The following is a 23100-nucleotide window of genomic DNA, read 5'->3' on the forward strand; positions in this document are numbered from 1 at the left end:
ATAGCTGTGCGGTCCGGGAGCACGAATTACCTTGGTGCACCCCTGAGTATATAAGCCACCAAGGCAAGTTAGCATCTGGATGTTTTAAAGAAAAATCTAAAAACATACTGGTTTAAGCAGGCTTTTAATTTATATTTTTAAAGTTTTGATTTTTAGAGATTTTATCCATATTCTAAATTCTTTTGATTGTGTTAGTATTTTGATTCTTGTGTTCTAGATTGTAAACCCGCCAGAGATTTGCATATGGGGCAGCACAGAAATGTGCCAAATAAATACATAACTTAAGCCCATCCATTTTAATGGCTCTTAGCCATGATAACGTCATCTGGATGCTGCCCAAAATATTTTGCAATATAGCCACTTTGCTATATTTTATAGATTATATTAATATAAAATAAAATAAAAATAATAATAATTCTCTATATAAAAATATTATATTTTATATATTACATACTCTGCTATATATACGTTGTTTTATGGTAAGCAGTTGGCATGATGCACAACCTACTGCTGACATAATCCTCCACCCTGGAGCTGCTTTAGACTCATAGGCAGCCCCACCACTGTTCGGTAATCCATTGGTTGTGTAAGCAGCATTACTACAATTTTCCCCATTCACCACAATGGAAAAACTGAGGTAGCGCTGTTTGTACAACTGCTAGTTCTGAACAATGTCAGGGCGGCTTATGAGTCAGTAGCATCCCTGAGGTAGAGCATTACAGAGACGGTAGTAGAAAGTGCATCATGCTGGCCAGTATTTTCAGAGATAGCGCATGACTGAAACTGGCACTACTGTCCTTCTTCAAATGGACTGTATCTACAGATTGCTTTCAGGAATGTTTTTCTACGTGGGTTGTACCACACCATGTACTAGTGATTATGCCACTCAGCAAATAGATGAGACTTGGAATAGACTTGGAATGGGTTCTGTTTGCTTTAGATCAAGGTTTCTTAACCTTGGGCCCCCAGGTGTTGTTGGATTACAACTCCCATCATCCTCAGTGACAAAGGCCATGTCTGGGGATGATGGGAGTTGTAATCCAGCAACATCTGGGGGCCCAAGGTTAAGAAACCTTGCTTTAGACCTAGCTTGTTGAGATGTTTGCTTGACATGTGATTGATCTATGCAGATCCATGCAAAAACATATCTTTCTTTTCGTGTATGTTTTTTCTTGACAAGGGCAAGGTGGATGGAGGTCTGATTACTGTGTTCCAAAGTCTATCCAGTCCTTGAGCAGAATATGGTGTCAGCAGGAAGGGATGGAGTGAAATGTTCAATATCACATTTATCTTTTGTGGCCTTTGGTCCTCAAACCATTACAGAAACCTATATCAGCTGTACTCTGTAGCCCTATTCAGACATTATGTTGAAAGGTCATATAGGTGTCTGTACACATTTACTTGTTTTTTGTGTGAATGGCTGAATGTGAACTAATTTTAAATGTGAACTTGGGTACAGGCCCTCTCAAATGCAGGGTATAGATGCTGATGAGAAAAATACTTAAAGTAAGGAAAACATGACTTGTCCTTTTAATTTCAGTGGGACTATTTTGAGTAATTTCCCTCATCATTTAGACCAGGAAGTATAGTACTATATGTGTACTGAACATAATTTATGTTCAATGTATATAAATATATAATGTATACAGGCCTTTTCTCGGCACAAATATTATGAAAGCACTAAATATAGCATAGATCTGGAGTATTTAAGAGAACATCTCCATTGTGAGCCCTGCCAGCCACTGAGATCATGTGAGGAGGTCCATCTGCAGCTGCCACCAGTTCGTCTTGGATGGCCTCCTCTGCTGTTGCACTGAGGCTTTGGAATGTGCTGCCTACCAAAATAAGAGCCTCCCCATCTCTGACAGCTTTTAAAAAATACTCTTGATGCATGTATTCACCCAAGCTTTTTGAACTAGAATTGTGGTTTTAAGCTGTTTTAATCTTTTAATTTCTGTTTAAATTTGTGTAATATTCGTTGTAAAACAACCAGAGACATGAGTTTGGGGCAATGCACAAATATACTAAATAAATAAATAACATGGGCATTGCCCGTAACATGTGAATAGGGTTTCCATCCTATTTCAATATGTGGTTCAAACATGGAGGGAAGTAGGGATAACTTCCCCGGCCAACAGTGACTGACATACCATTAAAGGAATTTGGGCAGCTGGAGCACCTCCTGTGCACCTGTGCGCATGTGAGCACTGCCAAAGGGGCTGTGCTGCAGGGCAGCAGTGCTTGTTGTAAGTGCTCCATGAACGCTGATGCATGACACAATGCCCATTGGAAATCGTGGGATTTGCATTGCACAACCACATTCACAAAGTGCTCACAATGAGCGGGGCTGCCCTGCTGTGCTCTGCAGTGTGGCACCATTGGGGATACTCATATATGCATATGTGCCCAGGGGAGGTGGTGCTCCAGTCACCCACATCATCATCATCATTATTTACATTTATATCCCGCTCTTCCTCCAAGGAGCCCAGAGGGGTGTACTACATACTTGAGTTTCTCTTTTGCAACAACCCTGTGTGTAGGTTAGGCTGAGAGATGCATGACTGGCCCAGAGTCACCCAGCTAGTTTCATGGCTGAATGGGGATTTGAACCCGGGTCTCCCCGGTCCTAGTCTAGCACTCTATGTCGGCCAGCATAAATTGTGTTCCTCTGTTAAAACGTAATTAATTCCTTGAAAAGACAATGCTTCAGTGGATTTACTTTATCCATTTCACAAGTACTGTATAATTTCTAGAGAATGTCTATGGTTCCCCTGCCCCCACCATGTTCACAGCATGTCATTAGTAAGAGTCTTCATTATCATCTTCAGGTTCACCAGTCCCTGTGGGGGTCGTAGTGGAAACTAATCAAATCAACCAGCTGATTACTCCAGAAACTGACTGATTGCCAGCTCCTGCTATCTCCAAAGGCGATGATCTTGATGGTTTGATGGTATGTCATAATCTCATCCTGGAAGTAATAAAAGAAAACACAGAACAAAGGATTTTAGAGAATGAATTATGGCTGTTCTCTCCCCGCCCACCCACCCCCTGAACCTTGTACGTTTGCTGGGTCCAGATTATAAGGATCTAAAACCAAAAGTTTCAGAGCAAATGATTAATATGTTACCTTACTGTTATTTATGACAAAAAGAACGTGGCAAGTTTTCTGTTATCCAATGAGCTCAGCTCTTTCAGGATGGAATCCCTCTTCATCAGAGGTGTACCTAGGTAATTTTGAAGCCTGGACCTAAAGGCCTTTGGAGGCTCCCCCACTGCTTAACATATTCCCATCCCACATCTTTCTTTCCCCACTCCCCCCCCCCCCCGGTCTCTAAAGCAGAGGTCACGCCTGGATGCCCGGCACAGTTCACAGTCACGCCTGCAGTGCAGTGACCACACCACCCAGGACAAACTTTAGTTTGTCCTGGGTGGTGTGGTCACTGCACTGCACAAGTGGTGTGGAGGCCCTGGACTTTGGCTCGGAAGTCCAGGGGTAAGAACACCTCTGCTCTTCATTCTGCAATGATATTGCACTTTGGCAGACAAGGCCTTCTGGCAGAATATTCTGGAAAAACACTTGTTTACATACATACTTGACATGACTGGTGTTTGTGTGTGTGTGTGAGCCACCATTGGGGCTCTCACGGAACAGAGAAATTCCGCTTCATCTTAAAAATATGCAAATGCAGTTGTGTGATGCAACACCTATTATTTCCAGTGGGTGTTGCTTGCATGATCACACAACTGTGTTTGTGCAACTTTGAGTGAGAGTGGAACTGCTCTGTTTTGCCACATCCCCAACAGCAGAGGCAGGGCTCCACTGTCTACGTTTTGCTGCTCAGTATGTGAACCAATATTTATGGGCTGCCATTCTTCACATATGAATTCATGGTGGCTTACAACAAGAATTTATTCTCAAATCACAATAAAACAGAACACAAGAAGTTGCTGTCTCCCCCTCCCTTGTGGATCAAGCTTCACAGTCAAATTATCTGCTGGGCAGTAAACCATGTAGCCTAATAATTTATGTTTACTTGTCAGTAAATGCCTCTTACTGAGTTAAATATGACTGACTCCCAAGTAAGTGTGCACAAACTGGCAGCCTTCCTGTCTTCTTCCTCTGTGCCATGTTCCCCATCCATGATTAAAGCAAGAGAACTGCTACCATGGAAAGCAACATGGAGTTCAGTGCCGGATTTAGACACAAGCTAAGTAAGCTACAACTTAGGTCCTTGCATTATGAGGGGCTTCAGAATAAAATATATATATTAAATTTCAAGTTTTACACAATGCATTTTTATTTCTAATAATAAGATTATTAAATAATGGCCTTATTGCCTATTTGCATTAAATAATAGGCTTATTGCAGGATAAATGTTTTTCCAGCCCTGATTGGGTTTTTCTATGTTTGGTCATTCCGTCATTTTATTTCATAATCATGTAACTCATGAAGGACAGGGGAAGGGCAATACTGTTTTACGAAGGATTACTTTCCTCAACTGGGAAGGGACTGTGCAAGGACGGCCTTCCTACTGCAAGGTTTTTGCATTAAAACCAAGCTTTCAGATATCTTGTTTTATTAATAGAGTTAGTAACAAACACATTTGAAAATGGATGGTTTTGCTAACCATGATGAGATGTTGAGTTTCTTTCAAATCATCCTATATAATAAAACCCTAGGGTACCTGCGTCCGTGTCCTGCGTCCGTGTCTCTTGCAGGTCTTCTGCGCATGCGTGGCGTGCGCGAGGTGTTGATTGGTCCATAGAGTGCTTCCGAACTTCTTGCTGATTGGCCGCGATCACACGTGCGGTGTGGGGGGGTCTGCCATACAGAGGCGGTGTGAGCGGCGAGGGCTGACAGGGCCAGGAGGGGGAGTCGCCGCTGGGGTTCCCTCCGCCAGCTGCTCTGATGCCGGGGGTGTCCGAGCAGCCGGGGACCCAGGAGGAAGAGCCGCCACAGCAGACACCACAGCCAGAGAGGGAAGAGGCGTGGACTCCGCCTCCCAGCGGCTGCCAGCACCCCCAGGCCCCTCCCACAGCCGGTGACGAGCAAGGGGAGGAGTCTGGTGGCAGACGCGTTCTCCGGGGGGGGCCGGGAGTGGAGACGGGCCGCGGCTGCCACCGCCTCTCGCCAAAGGAAGGCCGAGTATCCCCGCCGTCGCCGCAGCAGCCCCGGAGCGTAGTGGCAGGATGCCCGGGCGAGGAGAGAGGAGGCGCCAGCAAGAGGGCAAGGGGGTGGGGGAGCGAGTGGGAGAGCCTGGGGCAGGAGGGAAACGGGCGGTGGGGCTTTGCAGTTTGCCGCCTGGGAGGAGGAACGGCAGTGGTGGGGCCCTTTTCGGCCCTCCATTGCCAGGTAAGGAGGACCTAGCTGTGGCAGCGGTGAGGTCAGCCCAGAAGTTGCTCAGTGCGGGTGGGGGTGCGGGGCAGGGAGGAGAGGAACGGAAGGAGAGGAAAGGCAAGAGAGAGTGGGGCGGGGGAAGTGGGGGAGGAGGGAGGGGGAGGAGGGCAAGAGAGAGTGGGGCAGCAGGGAGGGGGCAATAGGGAGTGGGGCAGGAGGGGGGGCAATAGAGAGTAGACTGTTCTTGCAGCCGGCCCCAAGGAGCGCAAAACTCTTCTAGCGCCCATTAATGGAACGGGCTTAATGACTAGTGATGTATAAAGTGCTTTGTAAGAGAAACATTTCATATGTCTCCTTCTCTTTCTTTTTAAAAAATCAGAGTACAGTGCCTCTTCTGGGTTGCTAGCCTTTGGAGCTCTTCTCACGATCAATGAGAAGAGATCCATGGAGGTGTGCGGGGAAAGCAGGTTTGACTCACCTTCCCCACAAACAATCTCATTGTCTTCCCGGGGCAGGCGGATCGCCCGTTGAGACGAGCAGTGGCTTCCGCTGCATCTCCCGGGGTCAGGCTGCGGGGACATGCTGCCACATGTCAGCCCGCCCCCCCAAGAGCTCCAATAATGCACCACACGAGTGTGCGGTGCATTATTGGCATCCCCCTCCCCCTGCCCCGCAGAGTGTGCCAGCCACGACTGCAAGCAGCTGTGGCTGACACACGATTGAAAAAATGAGGCCAAAGGAGCACTCACTCCCTTAACCTCATTGAAAAGGGAGGCTTCACAGGCGGGTTTGCTGCCGTGTAGCCACCAGGATAGAGCTCAATCCCAGCGGTCCACACAAGCATGCAAAACCAGGCTGGGCTCCCTTAGCCCGGTTTTGTACACTTGTGTGAATAGCCTCATTTTATTTTATTTTTTTTAACATTCTTGGTATATGGCACCTTAATTTCTTCATTCTTGCCAGAAAGCAGCTGATTGCTGCTTCCAGCTAAATATTATTTAAGACTGTCTGGATTGTTGCTTTCCTCCCTCCCTCATTCTGGGTTTCCTTTGCTTCTCGGGAACATAAATACAAAAGCTTCAGGTGGGTTATTCAGCTTGTGGTGACGTTTCCCTGTAATTAGTGTTTATGCAAAATAGTGTATCATATTCCACCCCACCCCACCATCTACCAACTCTTGCAGTGTATTACATATTATAGATGCAGAGCACTGTCTGCTGCGTGGGAAATTTGATGTGATGTATCCTGTAATTCCTACTCCAGAGGTCTGAATTATATTGCAGGGGCTAATATGGTGGAGGATAATGTCTTAAAACAGGAAATTAGATACTGTAGCTTTTTAATTCTTTCCCACATCACGGTTTATTGCCTCGGTCTAGCGTATAAGCAAGCATTATTAAGTTGAAATGACCTCTCATTTCACACCCCATTTCAGATGTTCCTTTCAGTCCTTCTTGACAAGCGCAAGATAGAGAGGCCGAACAGTTTCCCCATCAATGATACTTGTCATTTGTTGTCATGTTGCTTGTGAACCTCAAGTGTGGCTCCATCTCTGTGAATATAGAGGATCAGTAAAGCTCAATGCATCAGGTCTTCAGACAGAATCTAGAGAGACATGGGACTGCGTTGCTTTCCGACATCAGGGTAACAAACTGACTTCATGCAAACATTTCATGCAAACTGACTTCATGCAAACATCAGGGTAACAAACTGACTTCATGCAAACATGGAAACATTTAGAAGAACAGTGCCAGCGAACTGGTTGTTCTGAACCCCAACTTTGTTGTTTTAGTGTGTCTGAATTGAGTGGTTTACATACTGCAGCACAAGAGCATGTCAGCTTAATAGCGTTTAGTCTGAGCAATTTGCATACGTTGTACAAGTTCACAAGTGCCAAATTTGCACAAATTGCATCACACAGCCCATTCTTTCCAATCGGCTTGCTCTTATATAACACAGTTTGTAATGCAAAAGCCAGTGTCTTCATGGCACTAAAATAAAATTGGCACAATGTCTCCCACAAAGCTGGAAAATGTCCTTAGGCTGTCTGATCCTCATATTTACCTACAAATAGCCTAGAATGCCCGCCAAAAACCAATAGTGTGATTTCCAAGCGGTATAAGCTGCTGTGATTTTTGTGCAGTATGTTTTGCTCCCTATATAGATCTCCCTAATGAACGAGTGCGAAAAAAACCTTGAGCCCTGTAGCAATATTTAAGAGCGGCCAATGAATGGATGTGAAGTCAAATTACCATAAAGAACACATTACAATGATTTGGGCATTCATCAAGTAACAAATCTCCTGAGGTCAACATGAGATGTTTAGCCTCCAGTGTGCAAGCGGGAGGAGGCATTTGAGGAGGTGAAATTGTGGGAGAGATGGGTATGCTTAACCTTCCTGCACTTGCTACTCTTCCCTCTGAAGCCCTACCCCCCAGGAACCTTCCTTTGACTAGATCCAAGACCACAACTCTATCCATATGTTATCTTCACTACATGTACAATCTGTGTACAATGTATGCATGTGCAGACTTGTATGCACATGCAGTTGTTAGCATTTTATGCTGAATGCATGTGCAGCAGTACATTTCTCATCTGTACCGTACATTAGAGGGGCTACTACAGGGTTCACATTTAAAATTAATAAAATCGTTCACATTAAAACACGCACGTGTGTAGAGGCACCTGAATGCATGTTCAGCCCATTGTCTGAATAGGGCTCAAGTTTCAAAGTCAACAAGAGCAGGGGTTGGCAGATGTACTGAAACAGTGCTGGACTTCAGCTCTCACCCCCATGGGATGCTGGGAGTTGTAGTCCAACAACACCTGGGGACCCAAGGCTGGGAAGCCCTGAACTAGAGGAGAGTGACTGTTGGGGTGGGGGGTAAAATACAAAGAAAAGCACCAAGCTGTTAGAAGGCAGAGATTCTCCCTGCCGCTCATCTCTTGGTTAGGTAATTTTCACCGGACACCAGTATCCAAGTTTCAAACAAACCTTTATTTAATTGCTAGCAATAAGCTTCTGGGTGCGGCCCACCCCCCACAGTTCAACTCTCTCATATACTGTGCAATCAACAAATTTTGCACCTGAGCATTGTACACAAGCCAAAGCGTCACTTTTAACCCCAAAGGTTCCGATTTGCTTCCAAGTGCCATATTTCTCACTCACACTTCTCAAGAGATCTGGCTTATGGCCTTGGCCTTGGCCTTTCCCATCCCTTCCCCGTGGAGACATACTTTCAAATATCCTCAAGGCGTGGGGGGGGGGATCTACCAGCCACCATGAGTGCCGTTGATATGTGCAAACCAACCATGCTTTTTGACTATTTGAGAGCTATTTGGAAATAATATTCCAGCAAAGCAAAGAAAGATTAAACACACTCATACAGCTTTTGCAAATGATCCTCCATGCTCATGTACGCTTTCCACAGGCACACTTGGACTGCAAATCCTTTGCTTGCTGCTAGATGGTGTATAGGCCTGAACCAGACTGAAGCCATGTTACCTTTGATATATTCTGTCTGTGTAAGGGGGGGCCTAGGGGAGTTCTTATAAGGAGTTGCTTTTCTGTACCAAGGAGGGCCAGAAGAGACTAGATAAGTTGGTGATGAGGGATTCACCTAAAAGAGTACATGCGCAGAAGTTAGCTGGAAATTTACTGAAAGTCCAGACAAAGGAAAGGGGCAGTATCTCCTAGGTTATAAATATGTCATGCTTGTAAATGAACGTCGTCTTGGACTTGAGCGAGAGCTATCCATGACCTTTGCTACTATAGAGCAAATAAAGCCTTTTATGATCCTTCTCGGCTGGTGAAGTGTATTGGCTACTGACCCAGAAAAGAACCTCCCTTTGTTGGGGTACAACATAGACATCTAGCTAAGGCAGGTGCATGACATTTGTGGTTGCTGGACCCTGTGTGGCACCCCAATCAAGTGCTTGAGAAAGCTTTGTAGCCAGAAGCAGGCTTCAAAGGAAAGTAACAAGTAGCAGCAGGCCAAAATCCAGCAAACTATGTACAATACAGCCAGGGGTATTACGTAAGTTTAACTGGCCTTTCCTAAGGATACGTTGGGGTTTATTTTGATGGGTGTGGGGAAGGGGAGTACCTTGGAAATCCTATAATTCTCTATTCTGGTTAAGAAAAGCTCCCACAGTCAGAAAAAGGCAGGAGGTGGCAGGAGTGAAAACACTACCAGATTCTTATTAATCTTTTCCCTCCGCTCGGGGTGGGGCGTGGGCCCCTCCTTCTCTTCTTCCAATTAAGGCCTTCTAACAAATGACCTTTTTCCTTCCCTGAGATAATTTCTGCAGTGCCTGTCAGCTTCCCTGGTTTATCTCTCTGTGCAGCAATAAACAATTGCAAGGCATTTTACAAACAACAGCATGCTGCCTCAGTCCAGCAAGGGAGGCCTGCATGGAGAACAAGGGTCTTCACAATTTGTTGCTGGAACTGGTGCAAGATCAGAAACCATGCGCATAGACTGATTCTGGACGTGCACCTGGACATGCAATGCTCTTCTGGTTTCTCCCAAATCTGCACCATAAGGTGCAGATATGGTTGCACATTTCCATGCATGTCACAATGCAGAGCCCTATTGCCAAGCTGCCAGAGACACCATGATAAAATGCAGAGCCTCGCACGTCTCTTTCTCTGCCATGGATTGTAAGTAGCACAGAGAATGTGGGAGGCAACTGTTCTGTTTTCATATCCATTAGAACTGGGAGGTCCAAGGCCACAGAGATCTTCATTTTTTTTGTTAGTGTAAAACAAAGGAATCTCTGCTTATTAAAAAGGATGACTCATGGATACTAATTGCCAGGGTCTAAGTGTATCTGGTTGCAACATGTTAGGTAGCTATTATTGCTAGGATTGTTGTATTCGAACTTGTAATTACCTTTCTGCAGACATTCTGCTGCCTCTGAATCAATAGTAAAACACAAAAAGAGCAAAGATACTGCAGGAGGAGGTGGTGATATATTGAGGTTAAGATGACTCAATCAATGGGAACCTTTCCTGCAGTCCCAAATGGGCTTGTTCAGTGTTTCTATTCAGGTGAGGATTGTTGAGGGGCTTTGCAGTGTGACACTGTAGAAAATGTAGCCTCCAAGGTGTAATGTGTGGACAGTTCACTTGCAAAGAGCAGGGACGTCAAGCTCAGGTGCTGAACGCTGAGGCAGGAAGAGGTGTCAGCTATTTACACGTAAAACAGTCCCTACTAAAACTACTGTAGTTCTTATCTTGAGATTGTTGCATTAGGGGAACATGCTGCAAAGGTTTTGCAGAGAGTAAAGGTATGATCCAAGGTACACACCTTGGACTTAGGTATGGCTTGCTTTAATCTCTTCTACTCAGAAAAGCTAGAACCCCTAAACTTATTACTCAGATGCTCCATTAGTTTCAACTGAACTGAAAGCCAAGCTAACACAATCATTAGAATCACAGGTGCAATTCTTGCTGGACTGTACCACCTCGGACTGCAGATGGAGGGCAACATGTTTGAATGCTCCCCCATGTTTTGTTTTGTTTTTAAAGACACTTTCCTGAAGGCTGGTTCAGATGTCACATGGAACTTCAGTTAAAGCCGAGCTCTGCACAATGCCTCTGAGCCCAGGGACAGGGAGTACGCGTTCTTCCTCCCATCCCCATGCAAGTGTCCATTCCCCATAAAGTTAAAATAAACCAAAATTGGTTGTGCTGTCAGAACTCACCAATCTTGGTTTATTCTAGCCTACTTACTTCAAATAAGCTGAGATCTGTTACTTCAAACCTTAGGTGCAGATCTCGGCTTGTTTGAGGTAAGTAGGCTAGAAAAAACTGAGATTGGTGAGTTCTGATATCATGTCCAATCCTGGTTTATTTTAACCTAGATATGAAGTAGATGCTCGTGCAGGGATAGGAGTGGGGATATATGTTTGCTCAGACATCTCTCTTTCTCAGAGACAGTTTTAACTTATGTTTGAATGAGCTGTGAGAGAACAACCATAAAAACTGCCTTGTGAGGAGGCCCTACTGCCTTCTCTCTGTGTGATTTTTTTAGTCTAAGAGTAAAGTGTGCGGGACTGACATCAGAGGTGGGCCTTGTCAGCCAGCTTCTGGTAGCGAAAGACCCTTAGAAAGGCCAACTCCCAAGACCATTTCTGTACCCATAGTCTTTGTGTGGTGGTGGTGGTGATGAAGCAACTCTTTCAGCCAAGAGAGATACTCCATTCTTGCTTCCTTTCTCCTTTTCCATCTGCCGAGGTAAGTCCCAAAACAAAAATGGGGATGGCCCAGGGCCCACGTAAGAGAGAGCCCACAAAGAGCCGCTTGGAACCCCCGGAAACTTGAAGCCAGCCCTGAAAGTGTGCCTCCAGTGTTAACCCAGGAAAAACACTGTGCTCCAAAATATCCATCAACCATTTAGGAAACTCCAGTTTATTCATATCCCACTTTTCTTTTCCAGTGGAACTCCAAGCACTCTCCTCCAGCCCCTTTTCCAGCCCTGACCAGACTTAGACCTGCTTCTCTTCAGCAAGACTGTTGCTTCATGTGCCTTCAGACTATGCCCATCAGAGTTTATAGTCAGGGCTGTGGCTATACTCTGTGTTTCCTAATAAACAAATGAAATTTCTAGGGCATCAAAATTCTTCAGCAAGAAAAGCTAAATTCTGCAACCCTTATACATTATGCAAATTGACATGTATTACGTATTTTGCGCAGTCTGTTTCTGCTGCTCATGTGATGGGGCAAGGGGCCTGCTCAGGGTCCTGAAGCTCCTACTTCTAGAAATTCTACTCAGACACTACCACTAAGGCCAGTTTCTGACATCTCACCACACATTCCTCACCCACTTCCAAGCAAAAAACATCACCAATAAAAAGTAGAGACTTCTGCAGCTTGCTCTAAAATAACTCCTCTATAAATACAGTGCAATCAAAATCAGAGTGATACAGTGACTCTTTCAAGGTGATCGATCTCTCTCATATGTGTGTGTGTGTGTGTGTGTGTGTGTGTGTACACACACACACACACACACACACTGAAACCTGTAAAAGCATTAAACCATCTGGATAAGAAAAGCAGAAACTACATTTGAAAATAAAAGATTGGGCTCCCATCAGATTGACAAGTGCAGGTATGAGCGCCCATCCTAAAAGTGGAGATGAAATTAAACTCAAGTTCATGGTCGTAGCCAAGCTAATGAAAACTTCCATTGCTACAAATCCAGAAAGTCATGGGAATAGGCCCTGAGATCCTGATTGGCTTATTATCCAAGAGGCAGGATCCTATCATAGCTTGCTGCCTTATACTGAGCCAGACCCTTGGTCCATCTAGCTCAGTATTGTATTTACTGACTGACAGTGAGGTTATTCCCACGATGGGAGAAAACTGGGCTAAAGAAGCCCAGCCTGGTTTTCCCCATCATGAGAACCAGCAGGCAAGCCCGATGGTTCTCTGGCGGCTAGCCCACCAAAGTAGCCCTCCCCTTAGCCCAGGTTAGCAGAGTGAGCACTCTGCTAACCCAGGTTTCCTAATCATGTGCCACCATGGTGTGGCTCCGTACCATGGCGTTAAAAAAAACCCCTAAGTTTATTGTCTGTGTTCAGGGATTATTTCTATTGAGTACTTAAAAGAAACTGGCCTTAGTCACCATTATGATGAATTAACAGTGTTTTAATTTGAATTGTATGAAATATTCAAACTGTGTCTTCAAGTTATTTTATGCTTTATTGTGCACAGAAGCACATTCTGAGTAGTTACTGTTTGTTGCTGTTGCTCATTCAGAGTTCAAAGCAGTATTTACCTTTATGGTTCGTAGATTAGCTATAAATCTGCCTTCCGTTTTTCATAAATACATACAGTAGTTGTAGAGTCTATTATGCTTTTCAGATGGGAGAACTTGATGGATCAACTGTGTTTGTCATGCAAATTGTAGCTAGTGTTTTTATACAAAATGCCTATTTGTTTCCACAATGCTTTGCTAACTTGGCAAAAAGGGCACCTTTTTAATGTGATGGTTCTCTTTATTTAGCACAGGGAGAGTAAATGGCCCTATCCAGCCTCAGCACAGGACCTCCAGTGACTGTTGCTGGTGTCTATCTTATGTTTCTTTTTAGATTGTGAGCCCTTTGGGGACTGGGATCCATTTAATTTAATTTATATCTATGTAAACTGCTTTGAAAATCTTTGTTGAAAAGTGGTATATAAATGCTGTTGTTGTCATTGTTTATCTTCAGGGTTTTCAGAAAATACCAACTTACAGAAACTGGAGTTAGTCTTTTCCAAGTGTTATGTACCTATAGAACGTTCTTCCTGCTCAACAATACACAGAAACCAGTTCTAAACAAGTAGCTTTTGTTGTTCATTTAGTATCTGAATTAGCATTTGTTTTTCTTATTTGTAAACCAGTTTTACATAAACGTGTAAATTAAATCCTTATTTTATTGATTATATATGGAGATGGAAGAATTTGGTAGGTTTGTCCCAATTTGGTAAACATTATTGCAGATTTATTTTGGGGTGTATGTAATATACTTAATTCCTTCATTTCTATATACTGTGGACTTCTAAAGAATAGCAAAGTTAAAACCAAGCAGGATGCCCTGACTAGGGGGGACATTTGCTTCTCTATGCACATGTTTTTTGAAATGAAAATAACTTATATTGGCATGGGAAAAGAGGGACCAGGACTTTAAGACCCAGGAAAAGACAGAACAGCACATGTAATTCAACCTGTTTACTGTGGACCATTTCACAAATTGAAGAGCTGAATCTGTTTAAACTCAGTGTAAACTGAGTTTAAACTCAATCTGAGTTTAAACTCAAGTGTAAACTCAGCAAGGAGCATGTTTGTTGCATTAACACCTCGAACATTCTGAGAGGCTACATTTACTATGTGCATGTGTATAGTACTATACTATGTCCTAAAAAATGTAAATATGTGGCTTTTCCCCAGATCCTGCAAGGAGGGTAAACTCACAGAAGCAGAGGCTTAACTGAACTGGCATCCTTGTTCTCAATTATCTTGATCTTAATCATGCATTGTGGGAAGCAGTTCTTATTTGTCATCTTGAAGGTGAGGTGTACTGGCTGGAATGTCAGACTAGGAGGCAGAAGATGTGAGTTCAAATCTCCACTCAGCCATGAAAATACTACATAGGAAGCTGCCATATACTGAGTCAGACCATAGGTCCATCTAGCTCAGTATTGTCTTCACAGACTGGCAGCTGCTTCTTCAAGGTTGCAAGCAGGAGGGAGGGAACTTGGAACCTTCTGCTCTTCCCAGAGTGGCTCCATCCCCTAAGGGAAATGTCTTACACATGAGTCTCCAATTCATATGCAACCAGGGTGGACCCTGCTTAGCTAAGAGGACAAGTCATGCTTGCTATCACAAGACCAGATCTCCTCTCCTACTACCTGAGCTCCTTGGGGAAAGGATGGATGCAAATAAATGCAAATAAATAAATACTACCAATCAATGAAATTTAGTGTTATGGAAGTGGGAAAGTGGAAAGTAACTTTAGGGTTATGAATAACCCCTGCTAACTGAGCAAATAGACAAAGCGGTTTTAAAGTGGCCATTCTCTTTAAAGCAGTGATTTAGCAGAGAAACAGTTCTTATCCAATCCAAACCCCAGCCCAGCATCCCTCTAGTGGTTGTTGCTGGTGTGTTTCCCTTGGGTTTCTTTTTAGATTGTAAGCCCTTTTGGGACAGGAATCCCTCTTTTTCCCCCTCCCCTATGTAAACTATTTTGAGAACTTTTGTCAAAAAGTGGTATATAAATAGTAGTAGTTGTTGTGAAAGAAAGAGAAATATTTGTCCTTGTCCATATTATTACTATTTTGCATTTTATATTCCGCTCTTCCTCCAAGGAGCCCAGAGTGGTGTACTACATACCTGAGTTTCTCCTCACAACAACCCTGTGAAGTAAGTTAGGCTGAGAGAAAAGTGACTGGCCCAGAGTCACCAAGTATCATGGCTGAATGGGGATTTGAACTCGGGTCTCCCTGGTCCTAGTCCAGCACTCTAACCACTACACCACGCTGGCTCAGTCCCACTGTTCTTTTTTTTTTTTTTAATGGTCACATTACCCTAACTCTAATTGTTGAAAAAATGCTAATATTTTAGCACATCAAAGCTGAGCTGTGGTAAGTGATCTTTACTCTGCAATACAATGTTAATTTTGAAAGCACTTTACTAGAGTGTAGGGGTGGATCTTATCTATGGGCAAAGTGGGCAGAGCTCACCTTAAATTTCTCAGTCAGCCATGTTGCCTCTGCCTCCATTTTGTGTGCCTACTGCCTCCCTCTGATGTTCCTTGCTGCTCTTGCCTGAAGCCTGCTGCTGCTTTAGGAGCTGTGAGGGTGGACGACAGTCGGACAGAACAAATGAAAGCCCCAGATCTTTTAAAATATTAATATTAATAAGGCAGGAGCCAATAAGCATGCTCACTTTTGTTTTTGCACAGTGGCAGTCCTAGGACTGCCCTGTAAACCAGTCAAAGAGAGACTGGGTGATTGACTCCTCAGGCAGTCAATCAGAGTGCTCAGAGAATGGGAAAGTGTTGTTCTTAGCTACTCAGAATAATAAAATCACCATTTTGGTTAGAGAGCAGGCTGGCTGGCTGGTTGTTGGTAAGTCTGATCTTTTTCTGGCTTTTGTGCGTGTTCGGAGAGAAAGAATGCAACCTCTGCTTTCTCTCCCTTGCTCTCTGATCTGATCTGTATGCAAAGCATTATGGCCCATTCCCAAAATGACATGTCATAAAACATTGGAAGGGACAGCAAACTAAGACTGGACTAATTAGATTAGAAACTGGCATAAAAAGCCAGAAAGTTATTTTAGGGCATATGCATGGATTTCTAAATCCAAACTGTTTTTCAAAGAATTGCAGAAGTGGCTTTCAATTGGGTGTGGTGTATGTAGAGAAGGAATAGATTCTGTTGGAAGGAAAATGATTTTAAAAATCAATTTGCTATACAGAGAGCTAACCAGATTTTTCTCTGGATTGTGGCCAGTATCTGTAACATTAATCTGTCTACTGGCCATTATGTTCATTGGACAAGGATTAAGGAAATTATCTCTATTTAAAAAAATTGTTGCTTGCTAGGATGGACACCCAGGCTAAGTGGTGGGCACCCAAGGCAAGCAGAGAATGGCACCCAGCTTTTTAGGAGGCATGGAGTGAGGAATAAGTGTCTCCATGCATCTTTCCTTCCCATAGTGTCCTCTAAGTTAGAGGAGATAGTTCATAGCTGCAGCAAGCATCACTGAAAGACCTGTGGTTTGTCTATTATTTATGGACTAGCTGAACCTGCACAGATCATCTGTGCATTAGGACTTTGTTGCTCTCCTTGTCCCCACCACAGCCCCTGCTTTATTGCTCAGTGTCAGCCACCCATCTCACTCACCCTCCCTGCCACTCACTTGCTCGCTCCCCACTTGGCTCACTCACGCCCCCTCACTGCTGCTCGGCTCACTCGCTCGCTCTTTCACTCCCTCCCCTCCCCACTCACTTGCTTGTTCCCTCCCTGCCCATTCACTTGCTCACCCCCTCCCTGCCGCTCACCCACTCGCTCACTCTCCCCCTCCCCACCACTCACCTGCTCGCTCACTCTTCCCCTCCCCACCACTCCTCTCCACCGCTTGCTCGTTCACTCTCCCACTCCCCACCGCTTGTCCCCTCATCCCAACATCGTCCCCTCCCAGCCTGCTCACTCTCTCATCCCGTCCCCACCCGCTCACTTTCTCGTACCCTCCCTGTCCACTCACTCTTTCATCCCCTCCTCACCTGCTCACTCACTTGTCCCCTCCCCGCCCACTCACTTGCTTATCCCCTCCCCGCCGCTTGCTAATTTGCTTGTCCGCTACCCACTCCTCTTCCCTATTTGCATATGGAATCCCCACTGCCCAATCACCATGGTGCTTCTGTTCTGTTACCTCCAATTGGCAAAGACTGTGTGGGCGGGGCTTGCCACATATGATCTTAGTGTATTATATATAGAGATGCATTTATGAAATAAGCAGGCAGAGCTGTCTTTGTAACTTCAGAATGAATTTGTTATCCATTTTTGTGGCTGGTCTCTTCTTTACCTTCGAGATTTATTGACTTTGACATGTATAGTGTGTACTTCCTCCAAGAAGTCCAGAGTGGGGCACATGGTTACATTTACATGGTTAGTTCCTCCCAACAGCCCCATGAGGAAGGTTATGCTGAGAGATAAATGACTGTCCCAGAATCACCCAGTGAGTTTCACAGCCTAATGGGGATTTGAACTTGGATTTCCCCAATCTAGTCCAACACACTAACCACTGTACCAGCCTGGCTCAGAGTTCTTTCTTCTTGTTGTTTTATTACATATTATTAGTAGTATTAATTCATTTTTTTAAAAAAATAACTAGACAGACAGTGCTAACCTGGAGGCTTTACACACAGGGCTTCTGCCCTGAATCTCCTTCAGAAGAATGTGTGTGCGTTCACACACCAGACAAACTTACCTCAAAGTCCCTTCGAGATTTTTGGACCGACTCCACACACAAATCAGGCTTTGTGATGTTAATTCTAGCTTATCTTGACGTATGTCTGAGTTTTTTAAATGCTGGTTTTAAGATACTTTTTCTGAAAATGCCAGAGCAAATGGGAAAGGCACTGACATAGAATCATTAGCATGATAAGAGGCATGCTCTCTTCAGAAATGCAGATCTATCTCTGCAGGGAGCTCTCCCCCCCACCCCCTTGGCTAGAAGGAAAACACTGACACCTGCAATGCAGACTTGTTTCAAAAGAAAACCAAGAGCAGAGGGGAGGGGCTGCTTCCCTCAATGCCGCGAGTGTACTTCGAAGTGGCTTCACTCAACATTTACCCCACAGCCAGAAGCCAAGTGCAAATAATCCCCGGTGATTTCAGAATGCATTTACTCTCCGCAGAAGCAGCCTTTTATATCTGGTCTGTTCTTTACTCGTGGCTTGTAGGTGTGTGTGTGTGTATGTACGCTTGTATTTTGATCCTGCCATGTTAGATACAAATCTACACACCACTGTAGTTTAGTTAATTATTATAAAGCAACTGATGTTTTCCATATTTCTCTGTATCTCTGCTGATGAGATACAGTTTTAATTTTAGTTTTAATTGTGTTTTTTTTAAATCAGATTTGTTTTTATATTTTTTTAGCTCAGTGTTTTAATAATGTGTCTTTTTTATAACCTTGTTTTTAAATTTTAATGTGAGCCGCCTTGGGATTTTCTTAATGAAAGGTGGGGTATAAATTTAACAATAAATAAAAATAAATAAATAAATGAGCAAGTGAGATTTTTGTGTGTTTGTATTTTGATCCCACTTATTAGCTACCCACTGCTAGAGTGGTTTATAGGCTGCCTGTGAAGAAAACACACTATGCAGTTCTCCACAGCACTTTGTTAAGCTGAACTCCCCACACAACAGTGACTGACTGTGAACCTCCCATGTGTCCCAGTTTAATATTGGCTCTTTTGTTTTCAACAACCTCCTGGCAGAATCACAATTCTGTGTGATTAAGTCAATCCCTTTTGCTACCGTATGCCACAATATTGACAAATTGCTATCTAGCAATGTCAGACGTGTAATAGCAATAAGTCTGGTTGGTGTAAATGAATCTAAAATGATTAATTGGTCCATATATTCCATCTTGTTTCTCTGCTCTTTCTGTATGATAGAATGATTCCCACTCAGGAAGAAGAATTTTTTATCATATTTTATATGCAGAGTAAATGTAAAGTGTGTCATTGACTCCTGGTGACCACAAAGTCCTGTGGTTGTCTTTGGTAGAATGCAGGAGGGATTTACCATTGCCATCTCCCATGCAGAATGAGATGATGCCTTTCAGCATCTTCCTATATCACTGCTGCTTGATATAGGTACCAGCGGGGATTCGAACCAGCAACCTCTGGCTAGTTAGTCAAGTCATGTCCCTGCTTCAGTCAAGCCCTATTATATTATTATACTATTTTAAAAATGTATTTAAAATTATATTAATATGCTGCAGGTTGCCATAAAAAACCATGTTGACCTTGCATAAGGTTCTGCTTTGGAGGACACACATTCCTATCGCGGGATGACTGCAGCCTCAAGTGTCAATTGCATGTGCCAGCAAACACTGCCTAGAGATGCACATATCAGGCAGTATAAAAGTATGATTGATGGATAAAATAAATTAATGCATCTCTAGAAATCTAACACTATCACAGAATTTTCAGGTCACTTCCAACATTGCCTTTGAGTAGATTGAGGGATATGTCACAGAGGCAAGTCTAGCTTGGCCACAGAGTACACTCAGCAACATCTTTAAGGGTGCTGATGAAGCAAGAGGAACCACAGATCTCAGTGTCTGTAGTCAGAGGATGGTAGAGACTAGAACTTGGATCACATGCAGGTGAGAGCGGTCCTTGGGCACACCATTCAGATTATTGGTGGGGGGAGAAGCTGCAGACATTCCTAGGTTTTTATTGTTGGGGTTTGTGATTATTTAGTAAAGCACCAAGGAAGCAACCACTCCAGTTACAGAGTGTAGAGTTTAGTTGTTGCAGCTATTTAAGTAACATGCACGGAGATCACTGTAGAGTCTAAACTAAATAGATTTGCTGGTGAAGTATATTTGAGATAGGAAAGACCTATCCTATCTATCAGGAAAGACCTATCTACATAATGAATAGGGAGGGAGGGAGGGAGGGAGATATTTCCATCTTCTCTCTAGGAGGAAAGGAAGAGGACTGACTCACTACAGGAAGTACCCGAGGAGTCAAAACAGGGGTCATAGAGTAGAGCAGGGTTTCTTAACCTTGGGCCCCCAGATGTTGGACTACAACTCCAACATCTGGGGGCCCAAGGAGTTGTAGTCCAACATCTGGGGGCCCAAGGTTAAGAAACCCTGGAGTAGAGGAAAGCAGGGAGAGGAAAAGGAGACCCTCACTAGCTACCTCTACTCCCAATGACCCTAGTAGCCACTAGGCTAGTTGGTGCAAAAAGTCAATGCACTGGAACTCCCATCTCCAACATTTATCTACCTATTGTATTTCTGTACAGCCCCATGTAAAATCTCTGGGTGATTTACAATTACAAGAGTTGGCCCGGAAAAGGTAAAAGTGTGCAAGCACCTGCTCAGTGTGTGTAGCCCTGGACTCAGCCCTCCTCCATATACTGTTGCTGGCTGCAGATGATTTGGGAGCTCAGCAGCACCCTTCTGCAGAAGCAGCTCCTTGCCTGTGCATTAATGCATCATGCTGGCAAAAGGGTGGAAGTGAGACTGCTTTCAAGAATTCATATCATCGCCATAATCTAACACAACAGCAGAAACCCATTGGTCCTGACACAGCACAAAGCAGATAATGCCTATCCGACCTTCTGTGGCTGCTGCTGAAATCACTAAGCACCTTTACTGGGTTCATTAGGCTATATAAAATACATTGCCAGCTGCAAGATCTAAGAGTTCAAAGGCCCAAGTGTTTTCATATCTAAAACTGAAACCAAAGCTGTGTGTTGGTTTTGCTTATATCATCATTCATTTGATTTAAGTCAACAAACACATCGCTCTGCCTGGGATTACACCTCAAAAGCTTTTCAACTGTTGTGTACTGAAGTGAATAATGCTCTCCTTAAGAGCTTGCAATAAGTATATTTTACTTGCAGACTGCTCCCTCCTGTTGATCATTTTAGGTAATCATTCAGCACCTTGCAGGCCTCTTCCTTGGGTGCCTAAATTTTAATGTGCTTTTATTTATTGAGATTTTTACCTGTTTGATGAATGTTGACTGTTTAAATTATTTGCTTATTATGTCTTGACTTGTACACCTCCTGGAGTTTTCTATATGAGGCAGTATAGAGATGGCTATGACGACTTGGTTTTAATGTAGCCAGACTGGCCACTGCTGCTTTCTGAAGCCGTGTGGCTCCTCTAAAAGGATGTTCTGATTTGTGTCATTCCATGGTCACTACCCTTTCCTCACACAGGGCTGAAAGCACATAGGGTTGGATCCAGACTAATCTTGCACTAGCAGAAGAACTGAGCACATGGCCAATGTGGAAAGAAATCCACCTCTGTTCCAGACTGGTTCTTGCACTAGTGCAACCTTTTGCACAATATGCATGCACTTGGGAAACTCCTTGTGCAACATGCATCTGGGTGGTTCTGCTTCAGCAGTTTCATAACTTTGTGGAGCACTACAACGGCAAAAAGTCCTTCCACAAATACCCCGTGTGTATGGAATGCCCTCACTTGCCCAAGTGATAAGAAGTTCCTATGGGGCAGTGCTAAAGAATTTAGGTTCCTGTTGGAGAAAACAGTGGGGACTTATGTTTATGGCAATACACACCACCGAGAATGGAGGAGCAGGAAGGCACCCAGGTGGACATAGCTCAGTGTAAGAGGATCTGCCTTGCATGCAGAAGGTCCCAGGTTCAATCCTTGGCATCTCCAGGTAAGGGTGGGAGAGAATCCTGCCTGAAACCAGGAGAGCGTTCTTGTCAGTAAGACGTCCAAGGTACCTTCAAACTCTTACAATTTTATGGAGGGAAAAAGTTTACATACATAAAACAAGTTCCTGCAGCTCACTGTTTCAAACACAACAAAACTGCTTCTTGTTGCAGTAAAGTGTATTTGATAGAATTGTGGGGGCTGAAAGGAGGGGCTTTTATCACCCGGCCTGGGAAGAACCTCCTTGCTCTCGGTTAGCGAGTGTTAACGAAAAGATGGCTGATGGTATCAGAAGCTCCTGATGTGTGTATTAGTTCTTGAGTCTATAAAACAAACACTGTTAACTTCATCTCTAAAAAGCAAGGTCTGTTCAGCTGGGAGGACAATTCCCTCTTTCATCTAGCAACTGGTGCTCCCAGTTTTGGGTTGGGGTTTTTTTTTGCCAGCTGGGAACTATGTTATAGGTCATGGAATGCCAAGTTATCCTCTGTTCTGCCTTGGCTCTACTCACTAGAAAATCTTAGCACATTCAAGTCAAACTGGCACAAACTGGGACTTACAGCCCCATCCTAAGCAGGTTTACACAAAACCAAGTCACCGCGAGTCCAAGGCAGCATGGGGATTGCAGTGAGGAGTAGTGGGTGGGGCCAAAGTTCATTGGTAAAGCCTCAGCTCGGCCGGCAGAAGGTCCCAGGTTTCCTGGCATCACTAAGCAGGGCTGGGAAAGACTCCTGCCTGGAACCATGGAGAGCTGCAGCCAGTCAGCATTAACACTACCGAACTAAATAGACTACGATAGACCAATGGTCTGACTTGGTATAAGGCAACTTTCTATGTTCCTAACACATGAAATAAAACCTGGCACAGCTGGTGAAGCCCAGCAGGTTTTTGGCAGATTTGGGAATGGAGCACGGCATGACATTTCTGTTGGCCTATGGACAGCTGGAAGATGCACCTAAGCCATGGTTGCTATATTATGTTCAGATGCAGTAATGGCTCTGAATACAGGGATGCTGGAAGACTCTTTTAGGAAACAGCTAACTGGACCCTTCGTCTGATCAAGCCTCGTATGCTTTTTGGGGTTTGGGATGGGTTTGCTTGTTCCCTGATAAGGAAAATAAAACCTGGCCTGAATCCTCACTTTTCTGGCAAGTGGAGAGACAGCAAAATTTAAAAATCCCAGGCGAGTCTATTTCCCCCCAGGTTGATTGGAAACTCTTGAGGTGCAGCTGTAAGGTTCCTCTGGCACTGAGACTTCATTTTGCTTGCTGCAGCTAGAACAGGTCCATGTTGTAGATGGGAGAAACACCACAGCTATACACATGCAGAGTAGGG

Source organism: Hemicordylus capensis, chromosome 4 (assembly GCF_027244095.1).
Source record: "Hemicordylus capensis ecotype Gifberg chromosome 4, rHemCap1.1.pri, whole genome shotgun sequence".
NCBI lineage: Eukaryota > Metazoa > Chordata > Lepidosauria > Squamata > Cordylidae > Hemicordylus > Hemicordylus capensis.